General features: G+C 34.1%; 1 long non-coding RNA gene across 1 annotated transcript; it reads left to right on the forward strand.

Moving 5' to 3' along the window:
- Positions 1-1,709: 1,709 nt before the first annotated feature.
- On the forward strand, positions 1,710-18,164 carry LOC145661972 (uncharacterized). Its single transcript, XR_014126923.1, has 3 exons — positions 1,710-1,849; positions 5,616-5,631; positions 18,033-18,164. It is a non-coding gene; the product is annotated as an uncharacterized LOC145661972 (long non-coding RNA).
- The last annotated feature ends 731 nt before the right edge of the window (positions 18,165-18,895 follow it).

Below are 18,895 nucleotides of genomic sequence, written 5' to 3' on the forward strand. Positions count from 1 at the left end.
AACTATATTGGATCCTGATATGTGGTTTCCTCACCTTTATACCTATTATTAATGCACCAATATACAACAAATAACCAATTATATTTAACAAAGGAAAATTGCTCATATTTCCCATTGTACAATTTCGAGATATCCCAAAATAATACTCAATCTTCCGTCTAATATTTATTACCATTTATGAACAAAACTACAGCCCACCTGGCAAGTCTAACGGCAAGTACATGTGCATTTGTTGCACGTGGTTCCAGATCTGATTCCCAGTGAGTGAGGATTAAAACGTTTTAAGCTCAGATTCCACTTTAAACTCAATGTTTGTGTCTTGCAAGTAGAAAACATACTTTAGTAAATTAACTTCGGGAATATCTTTCGCGGGGTAGTAGTACACATTTAAAATGTTAATATTACAGGAAGAGCGCAATAGCCACAAATAATCGATAAAAACCGTATTAAAGTTTCTGACTAGCTGCATATATGTTATAACACGTAAGCTATCAAGTTACGGCGTGGCAGAATGAGGAGCATCTATGACTCAACTGCAAAGGGTCCCACGTTCGATGTCAGTACGAGTCAACTTTTTGCTTTAACAAATAAATAGATATTTATAATGCATAAAACAATAGAAATGTTCAAATCAATTGTAAAACCTTTCAATTTTCCATGTTAACTAGCAACAAGATATAACCTATTCTGTAAATATTGATATCACGAGGTATATTATGGCAACCAAAGTCGTTGTGTAAAAAATTTTCTTGACGCTTCGTGTCTATATCTGTAGGCAGTGTGGGTGTTAGAATGGGGATGAGGGGGAAATCCTCTTTCGTTAGCATACATCCAGTATTACCAAAGAGGATTTCCCTCTCATTCCTCTCATCCTCGTCACTTGATAACTTTTCGCGTTATAACGCATATGCGGTGAGTCGGAAAATTTAAGACGCTTTATCTCCACTATTTCGGGCTGTGGCGCTCTCCCAGTTTGTAATATTAACACTTTAAATGTGCACTACTATCTCGCGAAAGAAGATAGCCCCAAGTTCATTTACTAAAATCTGCTTTCTGTTTGTTAGATAACTTCAATCTCAGAACGGGTCACAAAACCTCCGCAAACGAAGAGGATTTCTAGTGTAGAATGGGAAAACTTTTGTTGGCAATTTCACGAAGAATGAATTTATTCCAGAGACTATGGTAAGCTGATTATAGCATTACCTGTATCACAACTTTTCTCCCAAGGACCATGGTTTTATTTTTCATTAATCGAACTCACCTCATATTTAACATTATTTTTCTTTGTATACTAATAGAACAAACATTGTAGAACTTTACCATTCCTTATTGTAAACTTTTACATTCTTTCAATTATTTTTCTAGTAGGTGAATGTACAATGAATTGTTTGCCTTCTTCTGTCGAAAGATTACGGATTGTGAGGTAATAGATGATTCACTAGATGCTTTTTCTAATGATTTCCATAAGTCATAATTACTGACACAGGACAATTGTTTTATTTTAGACAGAAGTATAATCACCAGCGCCAATTGTACATATGACCTTATAGGTTTTTTGAATCATAAAGATATGTAATATCTTAATTAGTAATGCACATTTTGTTGAATACAAATCGTTGTGCAATAAAATGTTTTTTATTACTGTATTTTGCATACAATGTTAAGCTCAAAAGAATAAGAAAAAATCATTGCTGCTTTTTATTACGATTTGGTTCAGTCTAGTATTGAAGCTAGACACTGTGACTGTTGCTTACTATGCACTTCTGTACTGACTGTTCACATTATCGCTAACATCTAAATTTCAAATATGAAGTATTTCCTTCTCGCCGTCATGATGGTCGTTTGCTCCGTAAGTATTTCTTCTGTCACCGATTACACTTCAGATAATATGCAAAAAAAAATATTTCACCACATAAGATTGTTCGGGTAAATTGTGAAATATACAGTAATAACTGAGTGTATAAATACTGTACCTATGGCAGCGAACTATAATTGAATTAAGCACAGACCACTCATTTATAATGACTACCTTTCAACAACTGTAGGTGGGAACCATTAATATTTGGACTTCAAAAAAGATCTTAATTGGCTGAACTCTTTTTCAGTTTGAAGTTAATTATAACTATTGATAAGAATACAATGGTTTGCAGAGAGAAGTAAGCAAGATTTGTTTAATAAAGTTGCAATACTTCAGGCTTTACGCGTTGTTACTATGTCTTCAATAAGTACTATGTAAGGAAAGACCAGGCCATCACTTATACTTTTAAAAAAGACCAACTTAGATTTTCACCTTCCTGTAAGTGGGAATTTTAAATAAAATATGACATTCCACAAATCCCTTCTATATTTTGTTCTCTTTAAGGTGGATCACTAGGTTGTTCTCGGTGCTATGCTAAACGCTCCTTGAATAGTGTGGCATTGCCAGATAGTGTCGAATGTTTACTGATGCAAGATAATAAAGGGAGTAATCATGGAATTCTGCTTAGATACTTACTGGAGAAATTATTTTTCGAACCTTATCGCGATTCCTCTTCTGCAACTGCAACTCTAGAATCCAGGAATTTTCTTATTGTGACTACTACTGTAAAAGTACAAATTTGGCAACAACACATTATGGCGTTCTGCGCAAGTTTCGTCTCAAAATATATTTCCTTAAATGTAAATTAATATTTAAATAAAATATGAAACATAACACAAAAACGGTCAAACAAGATATCTATTTCGTGATTAGATTGTTACGTTAAAATACTTTACACACACAAATAAACATTAGATGAAACGGAGCACTTCTAGTAAGATCGAACAGCAAGTACCATCTCGTGTGCTCATTGTAAAACTAATCAAATATTTTCTTTTATTTGTTACATTTTTCGATATCAGGAGACACAACCAAATGAGTCAGTGTCTTGTGCCGTAGCTGAAACATTACTCTATCTTATAATACAATATTTATAATATGTAACGTTTCATTGCGCAGTAGTTAAGGGAGTGAGCTAAAATATGTACTGACTTCTGGGTACTGATTCACCTTTAAGTATCAAAGGAAACATTTTAGATAAATGTTTTATATTAAAAACCTAAAGAAACTATGGTTATTATTCCAAATTTTCATAGTCAGTTGCCATTATCTATCATATATAAGCATTGTCAGTTACCAAGTATCGAGTTAGTTCAAACAGTTTCCAAGATAATAGAAATTACAGTATGATTTCTTTAGGGTTTTACCTCCAAATGAGAAAGAGCATTATTTCTTTAAAAAAAAAGTGTACCTTAAATGGGTAGTGTATTTCAAAGTCAGAAACTGATACCACAATGAAATCTTCCACAGCTCCGATAGATAATTTGACTTCAGTAGACAGAGTGTTTGTAATGGTACAGAAAATCTAACAGTATCGTGGAAACTGGTAGTCAGCAATTGATTCTGTTACAAGGTAGATGCACCACCACTAGTACTAGTCCAATAGCACCATGTACTTGGGTGGCTCCAGGGTCGTATCACTAAGTTATTTTCACCCCCTCTGAAATAGAATAATATTACAAGTCATTTATGCGTGGTAATACAGCTAAACTTGCATCAGAAAGAGGAAGTTTGTGGTATAATCTACCACTTGCTTAAAAGCAAGAATGTATTAAATCAACTTCGATTAGTACCATTAATAAATACATCTAATTATGAAATACAAATTAACGCTGGTAGATGGGATATTTAATCAAGAATGAACCATATTAAAATTATGGTAACAGCTGATAAAGGTTGTTTTGGTTAAACAGGAAATTGCAAGCATATGTGTATGGTCTCATATCATCACAGGTCCATGATAATTTAATGTCCACAAACTAAGTTATAAATTAAGTAAAGATATTTACATCCGTTGACGAATACTTGGTGATATCCCATGTACAAAATCATCTCGAAAGAGAAACTTCAATAATTTTCTTACCGACTTGAGCGTGACTTGAGATAGGAAATCAAGGGGCACGTTGCAAATATCTACTATTACGACTGCTGTAATTTAGATGAATAAGTTAGGTATAGCTGTGTTATGTATTAGGTAAAACCTCAGACCAGGTTTCATGCTTTGTAATTACGTTAGCATCTATTACACACAGCTTCCCAGCTGTTGGAAGCTTCAGTTATCAACATAAAATCAATCTTAGAGACCTGAACAAAATTAAATACATAGACTTAAGCTCTACTACTTTTAGCTCTGGATTAGGTAAAGACTTAACCAAGGTTCAGAAAATCCAGGTTGCTATGATGATTGGGTATATGAGTGAAGTCTTCACACACACACACACACACACACACACACACACACACATATATATATATATATATATATATATATATATATATATATATATATATATATATATAAATTTATATCTGTCAGTAAATCTGACTTGTGTTAAAACGAAATGATGATGATAAATACTTCATAAAGTTCAAAGTTTGCAAATTATCTTAAGCTTCCAAAAGTGTATGCGTAATACCATCAATACATTTATTTAAAGTAAATTACACCAGTAACTATAATCTAAAGCCAGAAATATGTAGTCTACATATCAAATTAAATTTTGTATCATAGTGAGGCTTCGTTCCGGAATTGACGCCTAGATCAGAAGAAAATTTCTCGAGCACTACTTTAGACAATTTTTAGACTAAGCTCAAGTACCTCCATTTGATGACAAAGATAGTGAAAATGGCACCTTCATGGAATCAGCATTGATAATGATCTACTAGTATTAAAAAGAAAATGATCCAAAAATGAATACATTTTATTTTTATTATAAAGTATAATTGTTTATATATAAGAGTAATTCCAAATTATTTTTACGAGGAATAGTCTATCTAGATGAAAACAAATAATCTAGTTTTGGATCAAAGGAGTATAATAATTTGGAATTGCTTTCTCTATCTGTGTGCGATTTGAGTTTCAATTTAAAACAAAACACCCTAGGTTAGAATTTTACCCATTTCTACCGTACCCAGAGGACAGGAAAGTTTATTTTCTTTTATGCTAAAAATTTTCCGAAATATAGTGAAGTAAGAAAATTTACTTGTAAATTACACGTGTTACTATTCCAATATAATGGCTAATATTAATTAGGGTGAAAATCGATCCGAATTCATCATTAGAAAGTGCATAAGCATGATTTAAACTACTCATATGCACTGTGGTTTCAGTGTTACTCTTTGAAAGTTCTAATTTTAGGAAACTTCATTTTCTCGTTTGCTTTTCCTCTTACATTAAACTAAAACCATTTGACTAGGAAGATCGAATATCTATTATTTGTCATTGTTCAACAATTCCACATAATGACTTCTTATCCAAAAATACCAAGTTTGATTTTCAGATTATACCAATTGAAAATTTTCAATACTTTTCTTTTGTCAAAAGCAGATCACACAGAACAGAGGTTTTATAACGACGTTTACACTCGATAAATGATATCAATATTGTCATTTTAGTATGTTTTCTTAGATAGCAAGTTATTTCTATTTTCTAAAATTAAAAAATAAATATGAAATATATTTACGTTTGCATATACATTAGTTTATCTAGGTACTTCTCAATAAAATATAATAATGATTTATTTGTAATTCTTTTCAGATTAGCGCTGTAGCTAGTAAGTATTCCCTAAATTTTTACTTTCATTTACAAAAATCACTTTTAATTATTCGTAACTGGTGTCTAATTGTTAGTTACATTTAGTAATTTTAGATGTGTAGGCATACGAGAGTTAGTGCAAAGAAACGTTTATGTATTTTTTCCTAAATTATAATGTGACATAAGGATGGTATAAGAAATACAATACACAGAGGACGTATTGAGGGGGAAATTATTGTTTGAAAACAGTTTCGAGGTTATTTCACTATAAATAATTACTCTATTGTCATCCAAAATTGCCGCTTAAAATTTATTTCTTTAATGTTCTACCCAAAGGCAGCTTCTAGCTCATTTACTCTGACGTAACTACGTAGTTCCATTAAGCCAGTAGGGCAGATCTAAGGTGGTCAGTCTCCTCTGTAGGTTGTCAACGTAAATGATAAACTTGATATTAAGAGCGAGAAAAGAGAACTAGTTTATAGACTTTTAAGGTTATTATGATGTAAATATGGCTTCATCTCACCGACAGTCGCTTGCACATGTCATGATGACACAACTCACAGATCAGTGGGTGATCTCACTCATTTGAGTCGCAGTTTTTATTCTGGTCACTCGCCTATGAACATTATTTCACAGACCAGGCCTGAAGCGGTGACGCGGACAGATCTGATGACTTAAAGAAAACCGTGGATTTATCAGCTCTACATCATTATTGTACAACTTTAGAGATGATTGATTAATGGACTTAGTTGAAGTATTATTGTATTTGATTTCTGGTATGACATATTTTAGTCAATGTACCGTGTATTGACTATTTTAAATATAGTTTTATGTTTAATCGCCATCCAGCATTGGAAAACACTGTTATGGCTTTGAACATAGAGTATACAAGAAACATTTTAGTAAAATATCATTTGCATTTAGCGGCATAACATATATTATATACGCATCGGTTTGACACACAAAAATGGAATCAATATGACAGCAAGGAAATTATAGGTTTAGTGAGAGGAGAGAGAGATAAAAAGAGAGAACAATCGTGCTTCTTACATTTACATTACCACGCCCATACATACTCTTCAAATGTATGGCGTTGTTTCGCCACCTCCGCTCTGTCCTGCCCCACCGAGTCACTTCAGGTCAAGTGTCTCACCAAGTTACCTACTCTCGTGGGTAACAGATTTGCCTGCTTCAGGCTTACGAGTCACGAAGTTTTGTGACCACTACCAGTTCTTCTCCAATAGCACTACGGAGTTGGGATTAACTGAGAACTCAGTCTGCAATAAACCCGAATTAATGCAATGAAAAATGCAGTAAACAGAGGTAACATCACAGACAATTATGAACTACTCTTGATTTTTTTGGTGAAACAATTCCACTCGTTTTACTCTAAATCTTTTCATATATTTTATTGTAATCGTTTACCGAATTTGAAAGATCGTAGAATTTTAAAATTCAGCACCTTTAAGATGAATTTGTAGCTGTTCTTTAATTATGTTTTAAATCAATGTCACAAGAATACGTACAGTCAGTGACAAAATTTCTTTCTGTTTGATTACATTAGTTTTCTAAATAACTTCTGAATGGAAGGACAATATGTAATTTAATTTTATGTAATTTTATGTAATTTTATGTACGTAATATAATTTTATGTACGTTCCAAATGTGAAAGTCGTTGAAACAATGCACGTTCCACTGTTATTACCAAAAAAATGTTACCAAAAGCAAAGAATCTTTTGTCGCTGAGTGTATGATCTGTCAGGAAAGTAAATGAACACCTGTTTTTCGAGTCTGGCATTCCTGCTCTCCATCCGTGGAGAGTATGAGAATTAAATCAATCAAATGTTTACTGAGGGGCAAAAAGAAAAGTTTAATCTGAATAAGACATTGCAGAAGGACACAAGCTGTGAATACGAATAGTGCATAGTGTAAATAAAGGACGACACCGAAAGAGAAAGCCAGAAACAGCTGTTAAACTTAGAAAAAAGAGTAACAATTGTTGAAGTGGGAACATAAAACACAAATACAACAAATACGCCGAAAACTAAACGTTCACCATGCTACGGTGTTGGTGTAGTGGCTAGGGTGCTGGCTTACAAATGCAAAGGACGCCAGTTCGAATCTTCGGTAAAGGACATTTTTAAAAACTTTTGTTTATAATACATGCAGCTCATGAGAGATGGTAAAAGAGATCGTATTTAGTCTTCCGTAGCAATTATTATTGGTAAGGTTTAGTACTGATAATACTTTTTGTCTTTGCGTATTGCTTTTATTCTTTTCTTCATTTCAAAAGAGAAAAATATCCGAACAAATGCCACCAAAATTCCTCATATATTTTGAATGTAAACGCTATTTGCAATTAGTAAAGAATAAAAATTGAACGTTCCGATGTAGCTGCAAAAAGTAAAAAGAAAAACATGGAAGTAAACCATACTCATGGTTATTAAAAATACAATTTCTACATGCCTTACACCTCCCGACCACGTTTCTACGTTAGCAAGTAAGAGGTTTGCGTTTAGGTTAGGCTGGTCAATACGTTGTGTAAAGGGGCTCGATTTAGCTCTGACGCACCACAGGTGCGAGGAGGGAGCAAAACACTTTTTCTCTCCCTCTGTGTGTCTATTTATCTATCTATCTGTATATATATATATATATATATATATATATATATATATATATATATATATATATATATATATATATATATATATATATATATATATATATATATATATATATATAACGCTATTTGTGAATGCCGTAAGCACCCTAATTTTCAGCGGATTGAGATGAAACTTGGCACAAACATTAATTGTTGAAATATCTTCAGTTCGTTAACCAGAATAATCAGACGAAAATGTTCAAAATGGCGGCCCTTTAAACTCTTAAAAACTTCGAAGGGAACCAAATTTCCCCCATAAATGGGTATTCAGAAAGTTTGAATAACTTTTCCTCTTTTACTGAAATATTTGTGTGCAGAGACTTATTGAAATATTGGACCCGATTAATCGCATAAAGAATGTTCACGCCCTTTCGCTACGGTCAGGCTGTTTTTTTTTTTTTTTTTTTTTTTTTTTTTTTTTTTTTTTTTTTTTTTTGCAGGAGGGGGTTATTTTCGTATCGGAACAAGATGATTGCTAGTGATGATGTGAAATTACACATTGAAAGTGAAGTAACTTGTGAAACGTGTTATTTTAAAGAATAATATAATAAATGTGCTTTCCTCTAACACAGAGAGAGCGTGAATGGCGAGGAGTGTTATTTGGTTTGCTTTTTAGTAACACATTGCATTGCAAATAAAGGTAGGCAACATTAGTAGTAAGTAAAACAATAATAATAATAATAATAATAATAATAATAATAATAATAATAATAATAATAATAATAATAATAATAATAATAATAATAATAATAATAATAATAATAATAATAGGTGTTGTTTGTGGCAAGGCAATATCTTCCTCAATTCTTCTTCAAACGTAATGATTGTAACGCCATATCTCCCTTACAAACAAAATATTAGCAATTTATATCGAGAGAACGGGAAACTGTTGAGTGATGGGAGCAACGTTGGACAGTATGCACTCATAGTACTCAGAAAAATAAGCGACTTCAACGAAAAATGAACGAAGAGTCATTGCAGTGGGTAGTCATGGAGCCAAGCAGATCCCTCATTAGGCAAAATGTCGATAACTTATATCGAGAGAACAGGAGGTGATAGTGAGATGGGACCAACGTTGGACACCGTGGACCCATAAGGTGCATCGAAAAAATTAGGGGGGCGGGCGCCAGCTAGCCTTACTTATTTCCACATAATAATATAAAATTATATTGTCGAAATACACACACGAGTTAGCTAGTAATATTTCATATTATTATTATTATTATTATCGACAGCGTCTTTTCATTACGTGTGCATGTCTGACATAAAGCCAAAGAGAAGATCCATCATTCGTAAAAAGAATAAGAATAGCCAGTTACTTTAATTGTGAACGACGGCGAAAAATACGAAAAGAGACAACCTTAGCGAAAAGAAACAATACTTTCTCTCAAATGGATAAACAAATCAAACCGAGATAGATTCGAACTTGCATGGACGGCGCGAACAGCCAGTTCATTGTCCACTTTTTTTTTTTTTTTTTTAACTGACTCACCGAATGTGTTTTAGTAACTTACTTATTGCTAATTTTACTTGCTTCACTCGTTTAACTTGCTTTTTCTAAGAACTTATAACGACAGGGACACGAACACAGAAACATCGAGGACAGTTAAAAATCATAAATGCTCTCCCGCCGGGAATCGAACCCGGGACACCATGCACCAAAGGCGCACGTGCTAGCCACTAGACCAGCGGGCAGGGCAATGCTCACTCTCTGTGTCGTTAGGGATTACGACCACTGTATTGCCAGCTATCACTTCTGTGGGTTGTATACTATGATCACATGTTTCTTCTTTGCTGGAAGAGTTAAACCTACATTCTATGTAATACATGAGGTATTTAGACCTACATGCTCTTCATATAATGTAATAAAAGTGTCATGCTGGGAATAAGAAAAAGAACATTCCTTGGACAAAACGGAAACTATTGGCATCAGAAATATTTATCTACGAGGCATGCGCAGTAGTATATTTCAGATTAGTTACTGTTTAGTTCAGTAAACGAAGAAAGGGGTATAAAAAAGCAAATATGTCGAGTCAACGAGATCGACCAGAGTTGACAGAGGCGAAGTAGTAATACAACAACTTCGTTAAATTGATAATTGGTTCTTTATTCTGTAGTAGATCGTATCACAACTTTACGGGAGAGCAGAGAAAGACTTACTAACGCTGTCCTATAGTATGCATTAATAACACGATCATACAGACACAAATGGATGTAACTGTGAGTACTACAACTTGGATTTAACGAAAGCCGTTTAGATATTCAGTGGTTTGCAGGGTTGTATAAGACACAAAAAGTTAAGACACAATACAATTCTTCATACCTCAGCTTCCAGTAACTAGATACATGCAATTTCAGGATAGATACTGAAACTGCTGTAGGATTTTAATAGATGACGTATTGCAGGATACAAAATGCTTTGCATTACTTGTTTGTTTGTAGACAGCTACTAGCTTAGTGTTCCGAAAGGTTGGGTATAAACTAGGGATAGTCAATTCCGGAATTATTACTTTCCGGACTCCCGAAAGTAAAACCGGACAAATTCCGGAATTCGGAAAATTCCGATTTTGGAATAATTCCGGAATTCGGAAAAATCCGGAATTTAGAAATTTCTGATTTCTTTAATATTCCGGAATTCGGAAACATCCGATTTTTTTCGAAATCCGGAGTCTTTCTCAATTCCGGAATTTTCTAAATTCCGGATTGTTTCCGAGTTCCGAAATTATTCTGAATTCCGATGTTTAACTGAATTTCATAATTTTCCGAAATCCGGAAAGTGAAAGTTCCGTTCCGAAAAATGAAATTATTTTGGTTAATATGAATCGTGGCGGAAATAAGTCTTTGACCAGGTAATGGCGACTTCTTTGAAAGAAATGGGGTGTATGAGAATTCAATCTGTCATATTTATAGTTTCGTGTAGAGAAAAAACAAACTTGTGAACCAGCGGTTTAAGAACAACTCAAGTTATTAATGTAAACTTTTCCGACTTCATAAAAGAAATACGAAAGAAATTTTGAACCGAAGGAATATAACATACAAGTTTGCAAGCGGAGACAAAGAAACCTTACGTAATCAAACTAAAAACGAATCTTTTACCGCATAGCGATCGCGGTTGAGTGGTCTAGGTGCTTGTGCGAATGCACATTGTAATGTTTTTTTTTACTTTAGGATTTTGATGGCGATTGATCAGCGATAACATATGTTTTATTATATTCAGATATTTGAATACTCGGATGCAATATTTGAACTATCAAATCTTCAGGAATAATAATAATAATAATAATAATAATAATAATAATAATAATAATAATAATAATAATAATAATAATAATAATAATAATAATAATATTTATAATAATAATAATAATTATAATAATAATAATAATAATAATAATAATAATAATAATTATTATTATTATTATTATTATTATTATTATTATTATTATTATTATTATTATTATTATTATTATCTCGTAGAAGATTAAAAGCTAGGAGCTAATTATCGCTCAGGTCATACCATTACAAGCAGAAGCGTGACATTTGGAAAGAATATTTCGGTTTGGTTTAATGTTGCTCACGAGAAGAGGACTTTCTCATCTCGTTTCTAAAACAAATAAAATAACATGAGAATTAACATTTTACATTCGAGACGGGTCAAGACCAACTCAAAATTTTCGTCTCTCTTTGGAGATGAGAATCGAGACGAGACGAAAAGTATCGTAAACATTTCCCTTCTTGTCTCGATTATCGAAATAGTGTATGTCCATTCTTTAAGTAACAATTGCTCTGTAGACTGAATCTCATAGGCTATTTCGTTCCATTATATTTCAGAGCTCATTGAATTATGCTATGTGTAGGTATTTTGTAGCAAAGCTTTTATATTTACCTCTGCATATCCTAAAAATTAGTTTATTATATGCCTTAGTGTTGCGTGATATTCAGTTATATTTATTACAGTTATTTTCCTTAAAACGTACAGTAGAATACTTTCTACATGAAACTTCAATGGAACGTTGTAGTTTAAAATGTTGGTAGTTGCAGAGGTGTCTTGAAGCAGTAGCGTAGCCAGGATGTGTGTTTGGGGGGGGGCAAGTGCTGTTACAGGCACATATAGAAAAATTACAAACAAAAAATATATAAACATAAAAATATATAACAAAATTACAATCATCAAAGTACCAAAGTACATTATCGGACCTCTTTGGGGGGCCGGCCCCTCCGGGCCCCCTTCCCTACGCCACTGTCTTGAAGGTACTGAACCCTTTCCCCGAAATCTCTACTTTTAAGTAAGTTTTGCCAAATTTCAACGGCAAGTTTAAAGCTTTTATTATTATTATTATTATTATTATTATTATTATTATTATTATTATTATTATTATTATTATTATTATTATTATTATTATTATTATATCAACACCGTGTATAATCTTCAAAAGATATACGGTTTGTATCTGAATAGTAAAAGCTAATTGACTGTCTATCTCGGTCGTCGCGAAATCTTCAGGAGGGAAGGACATCGGTCACGTTCTGGGTTTGAGTTCCGAAGGGGCAAGTTTTCGGGCTCGAGCCAAAAATTGTTAAGAGTTATAGGCTTCAGCCAAACATGTTCAAAACAGCTGGGACCGGGTTTAGGCTTCTCAACGGGTCGAGCGGCTCGGCTTACAGCTCATTCACTATTGAACCGAACCAAGAAGTGAGCCGAGCCAACAGCTCACCCAACCGAGCCGATTTGAGCCATCGGCTTAGTTGAGCTGAATCGAAACGTGCCGATGGACTAATTTCAACTTAGCTGGCTTGAACCGGTTTACATGAGCCGAGTAGGGTACCCATCCCAACCGAGAAAGCTCGAGCCATCGGCTCAATTGAGCTGAGTCGATGGCTCGTTCCAACTAAGCCGGATCGGGTCATCGGCTCATCCCAACCGAGCCGACTCGAGATGTTCGCTCAGTTGATACGAGCAGAGCCGGTTGATATCGCTACCCGAGTTGGTCTTCTGCTTGGGCTCAAAAATTCGACAGTGCAGGTCTCAGCCTTGATTTTAAGAACAACAGTATATACCGGTACTTATATTGGTGATTACGACACTTGAGGCTGTCTCGTAATAATAAAAAAACCCTTGTCTTCTCGTTATCTAGACGAGACGAGAGACACAAAAATTGCCCCACGAGATGCACTAAAATTACGAGACGAGACGCACCCCTGTCGTGAGCAGCACTAAAAAGTATTCCATATTAGTGCTTACATTTCTCATGGCTTTCGCTTTCCAGTCTAACCAGGCCATTATTTAAAAAAGTTAAAACGAGCTGAACGAGCGAGCGAGCCATTATCAAACTCGACTCAACTCGAAACTCGCCCTGGAAAACAGCTCGACCTTGATCGCTACGCGGTAAACGATTCGTCTTTAGTCTGGTTACGTTAGGTTTCTTTGTCTCCGCTTGCAAACTTGTATGTTATATTTCTTCGATTCAAAATGTCTTTCGTATTTCTTTTATGATGTCCGAAAAGTTTACATTAATAACTGAGTTTTCCTTAAACCGTTGGTTCACAAGTTTGTATTTTCTCCACACGAAACTACAAATATGACAGATTGAATTCTCATACTCTCTATTTCTTTCAAAGCAGTCGCCATTACCTGGTCAAAGACTTATTTCCACCATGATTCATATTAATCAAAATAAATTCATTTTTGGAAGCGGAACTTTCACTTTCCGGATTTCGGAAAATTATGGAATTCAGTTAAACTCCATAATTCAGAAGCATTCCGGAACTTGGGAAGAATCCGGAATTTAGATAATTCCGGAATTGAGAAAAATTCCGGATTTCGAAAAAAATCCGGATTGTTCCGAATTCCGGAATGTAAACGAAATCAGAAATTTCTAAATTCCGGATTTTTCCGAATTCCAGAATTATTCCAAAATCGGAATTTTCCGAATTCCGGAATTATTCCAAAATCGGAATTTTCCGAATTCCGGAATTTGTCCGGTTTTACTTTCGGGAGTCCGGAAAGTAATAATTCCGGAATTGACTATCCCTAGTTTATACCCAACCTTTCGGAACACTAAGCTAGTAGCTGTCTACAAACAAACAAGTAATGCAAAGCATTTTGTATCCTGCAATACGTCATCTATTAAAATCCTACAGCAGTTTCAGTATCTATCCTGAAATTGCATGTATCTAGTTACTGGAAGCTGAGGTATGAAGAATTGTATTGTGTCTTAACTTTTTGTGTCTTATACAACCCTGCAAACCACTGAATATCTAAACGGCTTTCGTTAAATCCAAGTTGTAGTACTCACAGTTACATCCATTTGTGTCTGTATGATCGTGTTATTAATGCATACTATAGGACAGCGTTAGTAAGTCTTTCTCTGCTCTCCCGTAAAGTTGTGATACGATCTACTACAGAATAAAGAACCAATTATCAATTTAACGAAGTTGTTGTGTTACTACTTCGCCTCTGTCAACTCTGGTCGATCTCGTTGACTCGACATATTTGCTTTTTTATACCCCTTTCTTCGTTTACTGAACTAAACAGTAACTAATCTGAAATATACTACTGCGCATGCCTCGTAGATAAATATTTCTGATGCCAATAGTTTCCGTTTTGTCCAAGGAATGTTCTTTTTCTTATTCCCAGCATGACACTTTTATTACATTATATGAAGAGCATGTAGGTCTAAATACCTCATGTATTACATAGAATGTAGGTTTAACTCTTCCAGCAAAGAAGAAACATGTGATCATAGTATACAACCCACAGAAGTGATAGCTGGCAATACAGTGGTCGTAATCCCTAACGACACAGAGAGTGAGCATTGCCCTGCCCGCTGGTCTAGTGGCTAGCACGTGCGCCTTTGGTGCATGGTGTCCCGGGTTCGATTCCCGGCGGGAGAGCATTTATGATTTTTAACTGTCCTCGATGTTTCTGTGTTCGTGTCCCTGTCGTTATAAGTTCTTAGAAAAAGCAAGTTAAACGAGTGAAGCAAGTAAAATTAGCAATAAGTAAGTTACTAAAACACATTCGGTGAATCAGTTAAAAAAAAAAGTGGACAATGAACTGGCTGTTCGCGCCGTCCATGCAAGTTCGAATCTATCTCGGCTTGATTTGTTTATCCATTTGAGAGAAAGTATTGTTTCTTTTCGCTAAGGTTGTCTCTTTTCGTATTTTTCGCCGTCGTTCACAATTAAAGTAACTGGCTATTCTTATTCTTTTTACGAATGATGGATCTTCTCTTTGGCTTCATGTCAAACATGCACACGTAATGAAAAGACGCTGTCGATAATAATAATAATAATAATAATAATAATAATAATAATAATAATAATAATAATAATAATAATAATAATAATAATAATAATAATAATATGAAATATTACTAGCTAACTCGTGGGTGTTTTTCGACAATATAATTTTATATTATTATGTAGAAATAAGTAAGGCTGGCTGGCGCCAGCCCCCCTAATTTTTTCGATGCGCCTTATGGGTCCACGGTGTCCAACGTTGGTCCCATCTCACTATCACCTCCTGTTCTCTCGATATAAGTTATCGACATTTTGCCTAATGAGGGATCTGCTTGGCTCCATGACTACCAACGGCAATGACTCTTCGTTCATTTTTCATTGAAATCGCTTATTTTTCTGAGTACTATGAGTGCATACTGTCCAACGTTGCTCCCATCACTCAACAGTTTCCCGTTCTCTCGATATAAATTGCTAATATTTTGTTTGTAAGGGAGATATGGCGTTACAATCATTACGTTTGAAGAAGAATTGAGGAAGATATTGCCTTGCCACAAACAACACCTATTATTATTATTATTATTATTATTATTATTATTATTATTATTATTATTATTATTATTATTATTATTATTATTATTATTATTATTATTATTATTGTTTTACTTACTACTAATGTTGCCTACCTTTATTTGCAATGCAATGTGTTACTAAAAAGCAAACCAAATAACACTCCTCGCCATTCACGCTCTCTCTGTGTTAGAGGAAAGCACATTTATTATATTATTCTTTAAAATAACACGTTTCACAAGTTACTTCACTTTCAATGTGTAATTTCACATCATCACTAGCAATCATCTTGTTCCGATACGAAAATAACCCCCTCCTGCAAAAAAAAAAAAAAAAAAAAACAGCCTGACCGTAGCGAAAGGGCGTGAACATTCTTTATGCGATTAATCGGGTCCAATATTTCAATAAGTCTCTGCACACAAATATTTCAGTAAAAGAGGAAAAGTTATTCAAACTTTCTGAATACCCATTTATGGGGGAAATTTGGTTCCCTTCGAAGTTTTTAAGAGTTTAAAGGGCCGCCATTTTGAACATTTTCGTCTGATTATTCTGGTTAACAAACTGAAGATATTTCAACAATTAATGTTTGTGCCAAGTTTCATCTCAATCCGCTGAAAATTAGGGTGCTTACGGCATTCACAAATAGCGTTATATATATATATATATATATATATATATATATATATATATATATATATATATATATATATATATATATATACAGATAGATAGATAAACAGACACACAGAGGGAGAGAGAAAAAGTGGTTTGCTCGCTTCTCGCATTTGTGGTGCGTCAGAGCTAAACAGGGCCCCTTTGTAAAACATATTGACCAGCCTGACCTAAACACAAACCTCTTACTTGCTAACGTAGAAACGTGGTCGGGAGGTGTAAGGCATGTAGAAATTGTATTTTTAATAACCATGAGTATGGTTTACTTCCATGTTTTTCTTTTTACTTTTTGCAGCTACATCGGAACGTTCAATTTTTATTCTTTACTAATTGCAAATGGCGTTTACATTCAAAGTATGAAGAATTTTGGTGGCATTTGTTCGGATATTCTCTTTTGAAATGAAGAAAAGAATAAAAGCAATACGCAAAGACAAAAAGTATTATCTGTACTAAACCTTACCAATAATAATTGCTACGGAAGACTAAATACGATCTCTTTTACCATCTCTCATGAGCTGCATGTATTATAAACAAAATTTTTTAAAAATGTCCTCATCGAAGATTCGAACTGGCGACCTTTGAATTTGTAAGCCAGCACCTTAGCTACTACACCAACATCATAGCATGGTGAACGTTTAGTTTTCGGCGTATTTGTTGTATTTGTGTTTTATGTTCCCACTTCAACAATTGTTACTCTTTTTTCTAAGTTTAACAGCTGTTTCTGGCTTTCTCTTTCGGTGTCGTCCTTTATTTACATTATGCACTATTCGTATTCACAGCTTGTGTCCCTCTGCAATGTCTTATTCAGATTAAACTTTTCTTTTTGACCCTCAGTAAATATTTGATTGATTTAATTCTCATACTCTCCACGGATGGAGCGCAGGAATGCCAGACTCGAAAAATAGGTTTACATTTACTTTCCTGACAGATCATACATATAGTAAATATCGAAAGCTATCAACAAAAGTCAACCAACTCTGACCAAGCTAATCACAGTAGTAAATCTTGATAAGTTTAGTAAGCATATGAAACATTACGTTGATTGATTGATTGATGAGAGAGAGAATGGGAAATGTCATCAGCAATGGTTATGTGTCTGTCAAGAAGTTAGGCTTACGGATTAATGAAATTTTCATGCTTTTATAAAAATAATTGGATTCAATTGTTTAATCCACTGTATTCTGAGATTCATTGAAAAAATATAGAATATTTCTTATTTGTTATCCCTGGTCTGTCGGTTCTTTTTTATAACCAAAATATTGTTTCTTTTGTTTCAGACGCTCAAGCTCTTGCATCATCCGGAGCTGTAGCAGCCGCCGGCAAGAAGTAATCATTTCCAACAAACTGCCCTTCAATCACAGTCAGCTGTAACAAATTCATATTTCGTCACTATTATGAAAATAAAATATAAACCATAAAATGTAGTATTCTTTCCAAAAATTAGTACGATAAATATTTCTATGTTTATAAAAATACAAATATTGCATTATGTTTTTTACAAGAGAAAATATGAGATTGAAACCAACAATTGGAAATGATTTTATGATGAAACCAATGACAAATTATTCCATGCATCTCCATACAAAACTCTGAAAGAACTAATGAAATTTCTTCCCTCCTTCACCTCTCATATATACTTTCGTTTATTGCTCAAGAATTGTCACTTTTATACGTGGCGTTTTAACAGTTGTGCAACTTCAATACAACAGAAGTTGAATCAAGACATTACCTTTTCTTCCTATCACGTAATTTACTAAGAATCTGTAAGGTAAGGTTCAGCGCAAACAGAAGTGGATATACAATTGGTTGGTTGGTTCTTTTTAAATTGAGTGCCCCTTTCAACATCGAGTCGTACGCACAAGGGTAACGATTTTGAGGAACCATGGGGGTTCGCCTCATTAAGTTTCTTGAACATTAGGATATGAATAGCTATACTTAGAAAAATAAATATGTAAACCTGAAACCGCTCCAAAGTTATTCAGAAATCGGTACATCTGCGAAATCGATCTGGGATCGCATGCTTTGAAGATAAGAATCCACACCTGCTCCCGGGTTTGATTCACGACGAACTAAAAGAATATTAATTACCTTACAGTAATTTAGTGATTTTAATTGAAAAGTTAATTAAAATAAACCGTAA

The sequence above is a fragment of the Thermobia domestica genome, chromosome 10 (genome assembly GCF_964235325.1).
Source record: "Thermobia domestica chromosome 10, izTheDome1.hap1.1, whole genome shotgun sequence".
NCBI lineage: Eukaryota > Metazoa > Arthropoda > Insecta > Zygentoma > Lepismatidae > Thermobia > Thermobia domestica.